The sequence below is a fragment of the Eschrichtius robustus genome, chromosome 15 (assembly GCF_028021215.1).
Source record: "Eschrichtius robustus isolate mEscRob2 chromosome 15, mEscRob2.pri, whole genome shotgun sequence".
In the NCBI taxonomy this organism is placed as follows: Eukaryota; Metazoa; Chordata; class Mammalia; order Artiodactyla; family Eschrichtiidae; genus Eschrichtius; species Eschrichtius robustus.
In genome coordinates this window covers 3,297,445-3,308,751 of record NC_090838.1, presented here as the reverse complement: position 1 = coordinate 3,308,751, position 11,307 = coordinate 3,297,445, and the positions used below count along the sequence as shown (strand labels likewise).

Below are 11,307 nucleotides of genomic sequence, written 5' to 3'. Positions count from 1 at the left end.
CAAATATTTGGGGCTATTTCAGCTATCTTTCTGTCATTGATTTCTAATTTAATTTCATGTGGATCTTAGAACATATTTTGTATGATTTCTCTTTTTTAAAAATTTAAGGTATGTTGTATGGACCAAACTTTGGCTTATCTTGGTGAATGTTTTGTGTAAACTTGAAAAGATTGTGCATTCTGCATTAATGGAAGCTGTATTCCATAAATATCAATTAGATTGAGTTGATCAGTTTTGTTGTTCAGGCCAACCATATCTTTATTTTCTGCATGATTCATAGATCAATTACTAATATAGAGAAACGTTGAAGTCTACAACTACAATAGTGGCTTTTTCTATTTGTCCTTGACGTTCTACCACTTTTTTTGTTTTACATTTTTTGTCTCTATTGTTAGGTGCTTACATTTTTAGTATTACGTCCTCTTGGAAATTTGTCCTCTTTATCATTACATAATGCCACTGATTATCCCTGATAAATTTTCCTATTCTGAAGCCTGTTTTGCCTAAGGTTAATATAACTATTTCTACTTCCTTTGGGTCAGTTAGCATGTGTATTTTTTTTCCTTCCCTTTAGTTTAACCTGTTTGAGTCTTTACATTTACAGTAGATTTCTGAGGGACAACACATAGTTGGTTCCTGTTGTTTTGTCCACTCTGAAAAATCTGTCTTTTAATTAGTGTACTTAGACAATTCATATTTAAAGTGATTATTAGTATATTTGAGTTAATAGCTACCATGTTTGCACATGTTTTCCATTTGTTCTTTGGTTTTTTCTTCCACACCTCTCTTTTTCTGCCTTCTCTGGTTTTAACTGAGCATTTTATATGATTTGATTTTATCTTCATCCCTTAGCATAGCAATTGTACTTCTTTTAAAAGCATTTTAGTGGTTGTTCTAGAGTTTGAAATTTAACTTTTTAACAATTTGAATCCATCTTCAAAAAACACTATACTGTTTCATGTTTTTATATTTTATAACAGAGAATTGCTAATTACTCCCTCTCATGCCTTGTAATATTGCTTGTCATATGTTTCTATTTCTCTTACACAATTATTTCTCTTATAAAACCACCCAATACATTGTTACTATTGTTACCAAAAACAGTTATTTTTTCATTTAAAGTGGTATTATTTCCTTCTGGCTTCTTTCAACATTTTCTCCCTCTACTTATTTTTTTCTTTTTTTTTTTGGAAAATGTGATATTATTTTAGAATTAGAGAGAAACTCTAGAGACTATGGTTCTCATTTCAGTCTTAAACAGAATGAGTCTGAGGCTCCAAAAGCACCTTTCCCTGCATTATAGATTGCAGATCTGCATCAGCCTTGTCCTGAATGTGAGCTGCTGGACTTAGCTATGGATATTATCAGATTTCCTCTGTTACCCATTATGTGTTTGGAAGAGAGGAGGAAAACCAGCTAGTTTCCTCATCACACTTGGAAGGCACACTTCCTTAATTTTTGCTCAAGTTTGTTGTTCTTCTAGGCTTCTTCATTTTTATCTACATGCAAGTTTCTACAGTAGTTCAGGGGAGAAATAATGTGGTTGCTGAGTTAGGGATAAGAATAGAACTAAGACAAATAGAAGAGAACGAAGTACACAACAGACATTTGTGAAAGGAGGAAAGAGTTAAGAGAGTGAGTCTCTTCAGGAAGGAAACCAGGAGACATTATGTCAAACAAAGGGAAGAAAGAGAGCACTTCCTGAGGAGGAACTGAGTCAATGAGGACAGAAGTGCACAGAGGTTAAAGAGATGGAGGGCTTGCAAAAGGTCATTGAGTTAGGAGCAGAAGGGCATTGGTAACCTCTCCACAGTTACACTCAAGTGCAGGGCAAAGCAGCCTGGAACAGAATCAGGAGTTGACAGGATGTGAAGTGGTCATAACACCAGACATCAAATTTCCTTCAAGAGGTTGGTCTTGAAGAATAGGATGATGGTGGTGATGGTGAGGCACCAGTAGAGTGAAAAATCACTTTTTTTTGTAATGGGGGACTACATTTAAAAAAAAAAATTGTACATGTTGCTAGAATGAACAGCACTCAGGGTGAAATAGTGCTTTTCAATTTCTAGCTTAAGCTGATTTAACCCTTTCAAGCAAACAAATTAGTGTTCATTTATGGGTTCTTACAAAAGTCTTCATTAGCTATAACAGTTAACAAATAATTTAAAGAATCATAACTGAATACCAAAGGCATTGTTATGTTATATTATTAATCATCAGTTAGTCTTTAATATCTTTTTACTTTTCTGTATGTGACTTAACCAGATCTTATTATAGCTACTTGCCGTGCAGTATTTCTAGGCAGTGGACAGCAATTGTACCTGTCTGCACCTATGCTAGATCCTCTGACGTTCTTGCAACCTTGTTAGTTCACAGTGAAACTTGCGGCCTACTTTTTCCAATATCCCACTTTTTAACTTACATTAAGTGCCTACAATCCACTAAGTATGATCTACAAGTTTACATCTAAAACCAGATTCCCTGTAGTGATTTTTTTCCTCTATGCTAATGCTGAAGATATTTTCATTAGACATGTGTGAAATTAGAGCTTACAGTTTTATGAGAAGAGACAGAGGAAGTATGTTAATGAACTCCCCTAAAATGACCTAAGTGTAAAGATTCCCTGAAAGATAAAATTACATAAAGGCATTCCCCATATTCTTTTGCAAGTAAGTTGCCTATTCCATCTACATGAACTCAGTGACACAGTTGTATCCACAAATACAGTACGTTTCTTCAACTGGGCTTGTTCCATTTTATCACCTGAGAAAACAAAGACAGTACTTATTTATTCCTATGTTCAAGAATTGTAAACAAGTGCCAATGCTTTTGCGATGATGGTCCCTGTTGTTGACAGAAAAAGTGCTTTCCAAAAGTGGGAGGGGTTGAAAATTAAAGAAATGGATGTCATTATTCAAAGACCAACTATCTCAGCTTAGACTTGCCCATTGGGCAATCTTGATTTGAGATTTTCCAGGAGTTCACAGAATTGGATCTGTGAGTTGGAATGAACTTTTGAGATTATCTAGTGTAACATTCTAATTTCTCAAAAAGCTCATCTATAGAACTTGTCCTCTTCCTCTGTCCCTAGGAGGAGAAAGTCTTCCCTTCCCTGAAACCCTCCAGCATGTCATCTGCACTGGTCTGTAGCACTTACTAACTTTCATAGTAGCTATGTAGTAACTTACATGTAGGCTTCATCTGCCATGTTGCGTCTGGAGAGCAAGGTCTCTGGTGGATTCATATCGGTATCCACTGTGGCACAGGTCCAAACTGCCTGGTGAAGAAAGAATGCTCACCAAATATGTACCATATGTGTACAGCAGAAAGCCAGTAATGTAGATGGAAAAGCTGAAGTCCACAGAGGTCAAAAGAGTTGACCAAGATCTCAGAGTTACAGAAGAATTAGGTCAAGGATCCACATTCCTGATTTCCAATCCTACAATTATTGTTTCTAATACACCTCACTTCCTTTTTAATGTTGTAAAAAAGGATTATTGACTTTCACCTAAGGATCTCTTGATTTTTAAATGCTTAATCATAGAAGTAACACTCTCTGCTTTTGTCATTTTACAAAGGTGACAAGGTGAACAACCTTGTCCTCAGTGACACGTAAAAAGAAAATTATAAATTTACTTATGAAATTTACATCCACCGGTACCACATTTTAAAATAATGACAGAATCCTATGCATCAGTGATTATCTGGAAAAACTTTCAAATACGTGTATGTGGCTTTTTTGAATGTAGGCAAAAATAGTTTGGGAGCTGATCAGGTTTGGATAAAGTGTCTTGTGGATGAAGAACAGATGTGAATTTGGTTTGATCTGTACTCTCTTATTCTCTACTCCCTTAAATCATCTGGATCAGCAAGCGTAGCTATTACTGTGGATATCCAAGGAGTAGTATATCATAAACTGTGTTAAAGTACTTAAAAACCAAGCTTCCCTCTTCCTAAAAACACCTTACAGTGTCAGAGAATGCCTGAGGAGGAAGTAGAAGTGAGTATATAAGAATTTCCTCAAAGGAGTGAAATGTCTATTCAACAAGCATTTGCTGAGACACATGATGATCTAGGGATGGTGTGGGTGCCAAGGACACTACACTGAGCCGGGGTTCCTGTCTTTAGGGATAGTTCACCGGATTGTGGAAATAACAGTGAGCTAGTACATGAAAATATCGCAATGTGTTGGGTGCTATATTAGAAATATACTCAAGGGGCCAAAAAGCACAAGTGAGAGAGCAATTAATTCTGCTGGGTGCAAGTTGTAGAGAATCTATGTAGAATCTGGAGAAGCAGTGCTATTTCAGGTAGGTCTGAACGGATTCGAAGGAATTTGCTAGGAATACATCGGGGAAAAGGCAGACCAGGCAGGAGAAGGAAAGAAACAAATCTTGGAGACTCAAGAGTTCGCTCTGTGTTGACAAACTGTGGGTTCCTGAATTCTCTCACTCTCCCATATGTCACTGAAATTTGCTTTAATTCTTTCTTCGCTAAATTCAGAGAATTTAGTGAAAGAATTAGAATGTATGTTAATTGCCAATTCCCTCTTCCTACCATGGGTTAAAATGTGCTTTAGGCTAGATCCTTACTACACACATCTTCCCTTCCCCCACACAAAGGGTAAGGCAAGAATTGTGGAAGGTCATGGCATATGCATAATTAGAATATTTTAAAAGCCATTTGAGCATTAATCTGAACAAATGTCAAATGAGGAAACCAGAGAATAGAAAAGCATAGGCTCAGAAACTTGTCAAAAGTTTTGACCCTCGGACATTCAAAGTGAAAATTCGTGGAACTGTACAGAACCCAAGAGAGTACGTCTTATCCAACTCCATTCCTGAAATGAACTCACTTAATTTTTCTAACGAAATTCCAAATGATATCATGGCTTTTAAAACCCGATAATAAGTTATCATTTCAGAATCTTTCAGCAAATATTAATACAGAATATTTTATTCATAAAACACTGAGCCAGGCATAACAGGGTATTTAAAAATGTAAGAAGCATGGCTTGTGCTTCAAACAGGTGTCATCGACTCGTGAATATGCTGCACACGGACACAGGGGGATGACTCAGGAAAAAGCAGTGTGTGACAGTGACAGCTGAGCAGCACAAACACGCAGGGGTAAAGTTTACTAATACTGATAGAGCTATCAGGATCATAGACAGTTGTAGCAATGAGAGCTAAAAGGTGAACTGACATTAAATGAACAAGTTATTTTAGACATATGAACTTACTTCACTAGTTTGTATGATTAAATTGCAGCCAGAATTTTACAAGGAAAAAGAGGGAAGGCTCTAAAGTGGCACTTGCCCACACCCATGCGATTGCAGTAGGACAAGCTCCCAGACATGGCTATCACTGGTGTCTCCATCCTTGGGGGGGATGGGGAGTCCCAGTTGCCTCCTGTCTCTCCAGGAGGTTCTCCAAGATCAGCAAGTGGGTCTGACCCAAGTTCCTTCCAAAGTATTGCTTCTGTGCTGGGACTCAGAGCATGTAAGATTTTTTGCACACCCTTTACACTAGGAGTCTCTGTTTCCTATATCTTTTCGGCTTTCCTGAACATAAGCCCCACTGGTTGTCAAAGCCAGAAGTTTTGAGGGTTTGTCTTCTAGGTACAGGACCCCCAGGCTAGGGAGCCTGACCTGATGCTCCCCTCAGTCCTTGGGGAGGACCTCTATGATGGTGACATTCTTCCTGATTGTAGGTCACTGACCCTGCATGTTGGTCCTGACTGACTATACCACATCTCTGCCCCTCCTACCCTTCTCACTGTGGTTCCTTCTTTATGTTTTCAGTTGTGGAAATTCTTTTCTGCTAGCTTTCAGGTCGTTCTCATAGATAATTTCTCTGTGAGTAGTTGTAATTTTGGTGTGTCCATGGGAGGGGGTGAGTTCAGGGTCTCCCTTCTCTGTCATCTTGGCCACCTCCCTTCCCACCCATCAACTCTTAAAATTGTTCTCCATGACTTTAGAAGTTATATTTATCTCATGCAAAACAAACACTTTCTATACTTGACTATATGAGTATATATAAAAAATTAATACGTGCTATTGAGAACATGATTTCAAACACTGTATGTTCCAGTGATTTCACTAGCAGGAACAGACCCCAGGTTGATCATTCCTGTTCATCTAAGTGTTACTTAACTGATGGAAGTATGCATCATTACCTTACTACAATGTAAAGCAAATTAGTTTTTCTCCTTCATTCTAATAATATTTACTAGGACATTAGAATTCCCTAATCCCATTACATTTTCATGTTAATCTTGCCATGTATTTTAGTTCCACATATTTTAACTCCTAAAGATATCACTAGTTACCTAATTACTTTCCCATTCTATTGCTCTTTACTTCTTAAGTAGTCTCTTTAAGACACTGTCCTCCTGCCTGAAGACTTCTCTCTAGTATTTATTGTTCTAAGATTCTGGTTGTGATACATATTGTTTTTCAGTTTGTGTTTATCCAAAATGTTTCTGTTTCATCTTGATTTTTTGTTTTGTTTTGTTTTTTTGGCCACGCTGAGTGGCTTGCAAGATCTCACTTCCCCAACCAGGGATTGAACCTGGACCACAGCAGTGAAAGCCTGGAGTCCTAACCACTAGACCACCAGGGAACTCCCTCATCTGAATTTTTAAGAGTGAGTTTTGCTGGGTAGAGAATTTTAGATTGATAGTTACATTTTTTCCATCACTTTAAACCTTTTATTTTCTTTGGTCTTTCATCCTTCCTGTAAAAATTCATCTGTCCATCTTATTTTTGTTAATTCAAAGATTTGCATTTATTTCCCCCCGCCCCCCCCCCCCCAGGGCTGCATTTAAGATTGTCTCTTTTTCCTTGGTTTTTACCATTTTTGCTTTGTCTGATGTAACACTCTTTGGTTCCTTTTTTTCAGGAGCCCTGGTCCTGGCATTTGTATTTCTAGTTGCTCTCCTATAGCCTCAAAGAGGTTTATTGAACAATTTTATTGAAGTATTATTTACTAACTATACAAAATGCATATATGTGTATATATTCATGAATAATTTCATATATGATTTGTTTGTTTTAGTGCAATTCTACGAGTATTACAACCTACACAGAATCCTGGAAACATAACCACAAACAGAATGTACAATAGTTCAAATACTCCAAAAATCTCATGCTGACCCTTTGTAGTTAAGCTTTTCCCAGTCATAAGTTTGGGAACCAATGGCATGTTATCCATTTCTATAATTTTGCTACTTATAGAATATCCTATATATGAAATCATATGGCCTTCTTCATAATTTATGTAGAGGTATTTCTGAGTGAACGTAAGTATTCATTTCTCCTGGGAGAGGAATTGTTTTGTCATATGGTGAAAGTTTAACTTTCTTTTTTTTTTTTTATCGTCACAGAATTGTTTCATTTTAATAGCAGCTCAGGTGTCAATTAACAGTAAAGGGCTGAGTGACTTAGAGCACTGCGTGTAATGCTCTGAAAATCTTTGGGTTTGAGTGAAAAGAAACACAATAAAAATCGAGTTCCAGCTGATCCAGCTGCCCAAGCAGCTTTAGGAACCAGTAATTCATATCTGAAAGGGCTGGGGTTTGAAAAGTCTGTGTCCGTCAACTTTGAAAAAACGTTTGCCATGGCTTCATGGGAGCCTCCAGACGGTGCACAGAAGTAGGCAGCAGACCACCGAGGTTCAGAAAAGTAATCTTGCTAAAATCAACACAGCACCTAAAAGCCGCTTTCTGAGGGCTCACCCCACAGGGACCGCCGCAAAGCAGTAGTTCTCGACCAGAGACGGTTTTGTCCCCAACTTCCCTCCCCGAGGACATCTGGCAATGTCTGGAGACGTTTTTGATTGTCACAAATCGGAGGGGATGCTCCTGGCATCTCATGGGGAGGGCTGGGGACGCTGCTAATCATCCTCCGATGCACAGGACGGCACACACCCACCCCAACCATGACAAAGAACGATCCAGCCCCAGGTGTCAGTACTGCTGAGGCTGAGAAGCGCCCGTCCTAAAGTCACGCGAGCCCCCCTAGGCATCCACTCTCTTGAGTCCCTCTGAGCATCTCAGTCAGTAGGCCCTGTCCCTGGTGGTGGTGGGGGGGGGGGGCGGTTTATACACAGACACAAAGCTTCGCAGCTTTGAAGGGGTGGTGGAGGGGCGCCAGCAATGCCTGATGCCCACTCATGAACACTCCCCCACACCCCGCCCCGCAATGCCAGGCACCCAGGGATGCTGACTTCAAGTACTCTTTTTAGAGAGTCTTCCAAATTTTTAAAAATCCTTCTAAGTAAAAGAAACCCTGCTCAAAAGAACCTTCAGCACTTATTACCTCATTTAAACTTCACAGCCATCCAGTCGGGTCGGGACTCAGGAGCACCATGCGACAGAGGAGGAGACTGGGGTACACAACGAGGTTTAGGTAACTTTTCCAAGGTGACACAGCCCTTGAGTGGCAGAGCCGCAGGCCCGGGCCCTCCGGGTTCCGAGGCCACCGTGGAACTGCGCGGTGGGGTCCCAGCCGACGCGGGAGGGGGGGCTTTCCGATCCCAGTCAGGCTTCCATCTGGCTCGCACCCCCTCCGCAGCCGCCGCCCTTCCAAGGCGCCGGACCGGCCCTCTAGCACCGCCCTCACGGGGGAGGGCGGCTCTCGGGGGCAGAGGCGGGGCCTGGGACGTGGAGCGGACACGCTGCGTGGGGCAGCGGCAGCTCCTCCCACGGGCCGCCGCGGCTGCGCAGAGGACCCTGCCCCGCCTCTCCCGCCGCGCGGGTCCCCCACAGGGGCCCGTCTGGCTGGCCCGCTCCTGTTCCGCCGCAACCACGCCCACCTGCGAACGTGGCCAGCGGCACCTGTAGGAGCTCCTGGTTCATGGAGCAAGTCAGCTCCAAGGCCCCATCACCTGGGCATTTAGGGTCCCCCAAACTTGCCCGCTCACAGCATCCGCCAGGAGCCTCTCTGTGCCCCTCGGAGGCCAGCAGCCAGCCAATACCTAGAAATCAATGAGTAATGGCGAGTCCCTGAGGTTTCCTTATGTTTTCCTCCATTAAGCTGCTCCTCGGTTCCCTCGGTCTGTCTCTGCTTTTGTTTCACAGCAAGAGGCTGCTTGTGGACGAAGCAGGCTAGCGGTCCTGCAAGGACCAACCTCACTCTCCTCCTCTGGCTGGGACTGATGCCGGACTTGGACATTCATGCCCCAGGGCTCGTCCCATGTCTTCGTTTCCTGGTGGTCACACTTTAGTCTGATCCACAGGTTCCTGTTGAAAACCACCCAGCAGGGCACCCTTGCATCCAGAGGCCTTGAGTCACGCTGTGGGACCATCTCTAAATCTGGCGTCTACCTGGTGCGCCATATCACGGTAACTCCCTTCTACTTCTTAATCCCTGCTCTTCCCAGGGCCTCAGAAAGTTAGCACCACCTTGGTATCCCTTTGAGTTGCTCCTTCAATCTCTTCTCCTTCCCTTGCTCTGAGGGAATGCTGCTGCTCTTCTGCCCTTCAAAATGCGATGCCCTGCAGCCGGTGTCGCCCCCTCCAGCCTTCGTCCACCCGCCGTTTGTCAGCAATACGAGCCTGAGCTCACGCACCGCGAGCTCGAGCGACGGTGGCCGTCTGGGCGGACGGCCTCGGCTCGGACAGCCGCTCCCTCCGCCTCCTCCGTGCGCTTCGCGTCCCCGCCGCCCTGCCTCGCCGAAAGTTTAACATTTTACAAAATTGAAAAATTAGTCCAGAATACCTTTAAATTCCCATCAGCAGTTATGGGAGTTAAAAGTTGCTAGAAATCTCCACCAGTAGTTGGTATTGTCAGGTTTTTTTTTTTTTTTTCTCTTCTTTCTTTCTTTTTTTTTTTTAATTTTAGCCATTTTAATAGGTGGATAGTAGTATATGATTATATTTTAATGCCTATTTCCCTAATGGTTAATAATGTTAAACATCCTTCCTATGTTTTTTTTAAACTTATATCCTCTTTGATGAAGTTAGTACTGTTTCCCCCATTTTGTTGGTTTATTTCTTTTCTTATTGTCAACTTTAAATATATTTCAATGTATTATGAATACAAGAACTTTGTCAGAGAGGTGATGTGCAAATATATTCTCCCAGTGTGAGCTTGTCTTTCTTCACAGTTGGCCCTTCGTTTCCGTGGTTCTGCATCTGGGGATTCAACCAATCCTGGATCATGTAGTACTTGTATTATGTACTTATTGAAAAAAATCCTTGAGGAAGTGAATTTACCCAGTTCAATCCCTTGTTGTCCAAGGGTCAACTGTAATTAAATTATAACAGATTTGATTAGATTGAATTATAACCAGATAGACAAATATGTGCATTTATTTGTCAATCTAGCACAACTTGTGTTAATAAAATTCATGGAACTCATTGACTTTTGGAGACTGTTAATTCCTTGGGAAAAAAAAAAAGAACTGTGAATAAAAATGTTATCTTGTTTTAACAAATTCCACATTCTTATTGAACAGTTCTGGGGTAATAAAGTAAAACAGCTTATTTGAAATTCTTTTGGGTGACCTTTACAATGAAAATCTCTGCTAAAAAAGATATTGTGAGTTAAGTAAAAGAAAGACTTTTATGTTAAATTCAATGTTTTTGATACTGCTTGGAGAGACTAATTCTTTTCACTTCTTGATCAGTTATTAGATTTACCCTAGAGTCAACAATTTTGTGGTCTATTATTATTAAAAATATATCTCTAAACTATATTTCAACATTTCACTTATATCTTCAAACAGAATTTAAAATGAAGGCACTCTTGTCTGTCACTTACACAATTTACCATACATTTCACAAACATTAAGCCAGACTATGTGTCATATATTGCGTCTAGATATGGAGGTTCAAAAATAGATTGCATGATTCATAACCTAAATAAATGCCTGATTTTAATGCAATGAATAAGCTGGGTTTCTTATCCAGCTTACTCACAAATGATGAAGCCAAACAGCAAAATATCATAGCAATGTGATATGGAAACTGTAAAAAAATTAACAAGAGAACATACAGAAGGGTCTATTAATTAACCACAAATATGTATATATGATTAAAGAGAATGAGAAATCTACACTAAATAAAATACGCTTTATCTGGGACTTTATAAAAGGCTAGGGAAAAAAATCAGTTTTTGTGTAAGGTGGAAAAACCTATTCTAGCCAGAGTGATAAATATATGAAAACACACAGAAGCTTGACCCATGGGTCAGGGACAAGTATGTTTTGCTAAATGATATGGACTTGATCCTATTGATTAGTAGTCATTGAAATGTTGTCCCTAGCCCAGCAGCATCAGGATGACCTGGGAACTTATTAGAAA

General features: G+C 40.6%; 1 long non-coding RNA gene across 1 annotated transcript; it reads right to left on the bottom strand.

Annotated features, from left to right (window-relative positions):
* Window positions 1–2,484: 2,484 nt before the first annotated feature.
* Window positions 2,485–8,617, bottom strand: LOC137777893 (uncharacterized). The gene is made up of 3 exons (XR_011076667.1): window positions 8,321–8,617; window positions 3,189–3,277; window positions 2,485–2,763 (listed from the first exon to the last, which is right to left on the bottom strand). It is a non-coding gene; the product is annotated as an uncharacterized lncRNA (long non-coding RNA).
* Between the last annotated feature and the right edge of the window lie 2,690 nt (window positions 8,618–11,307).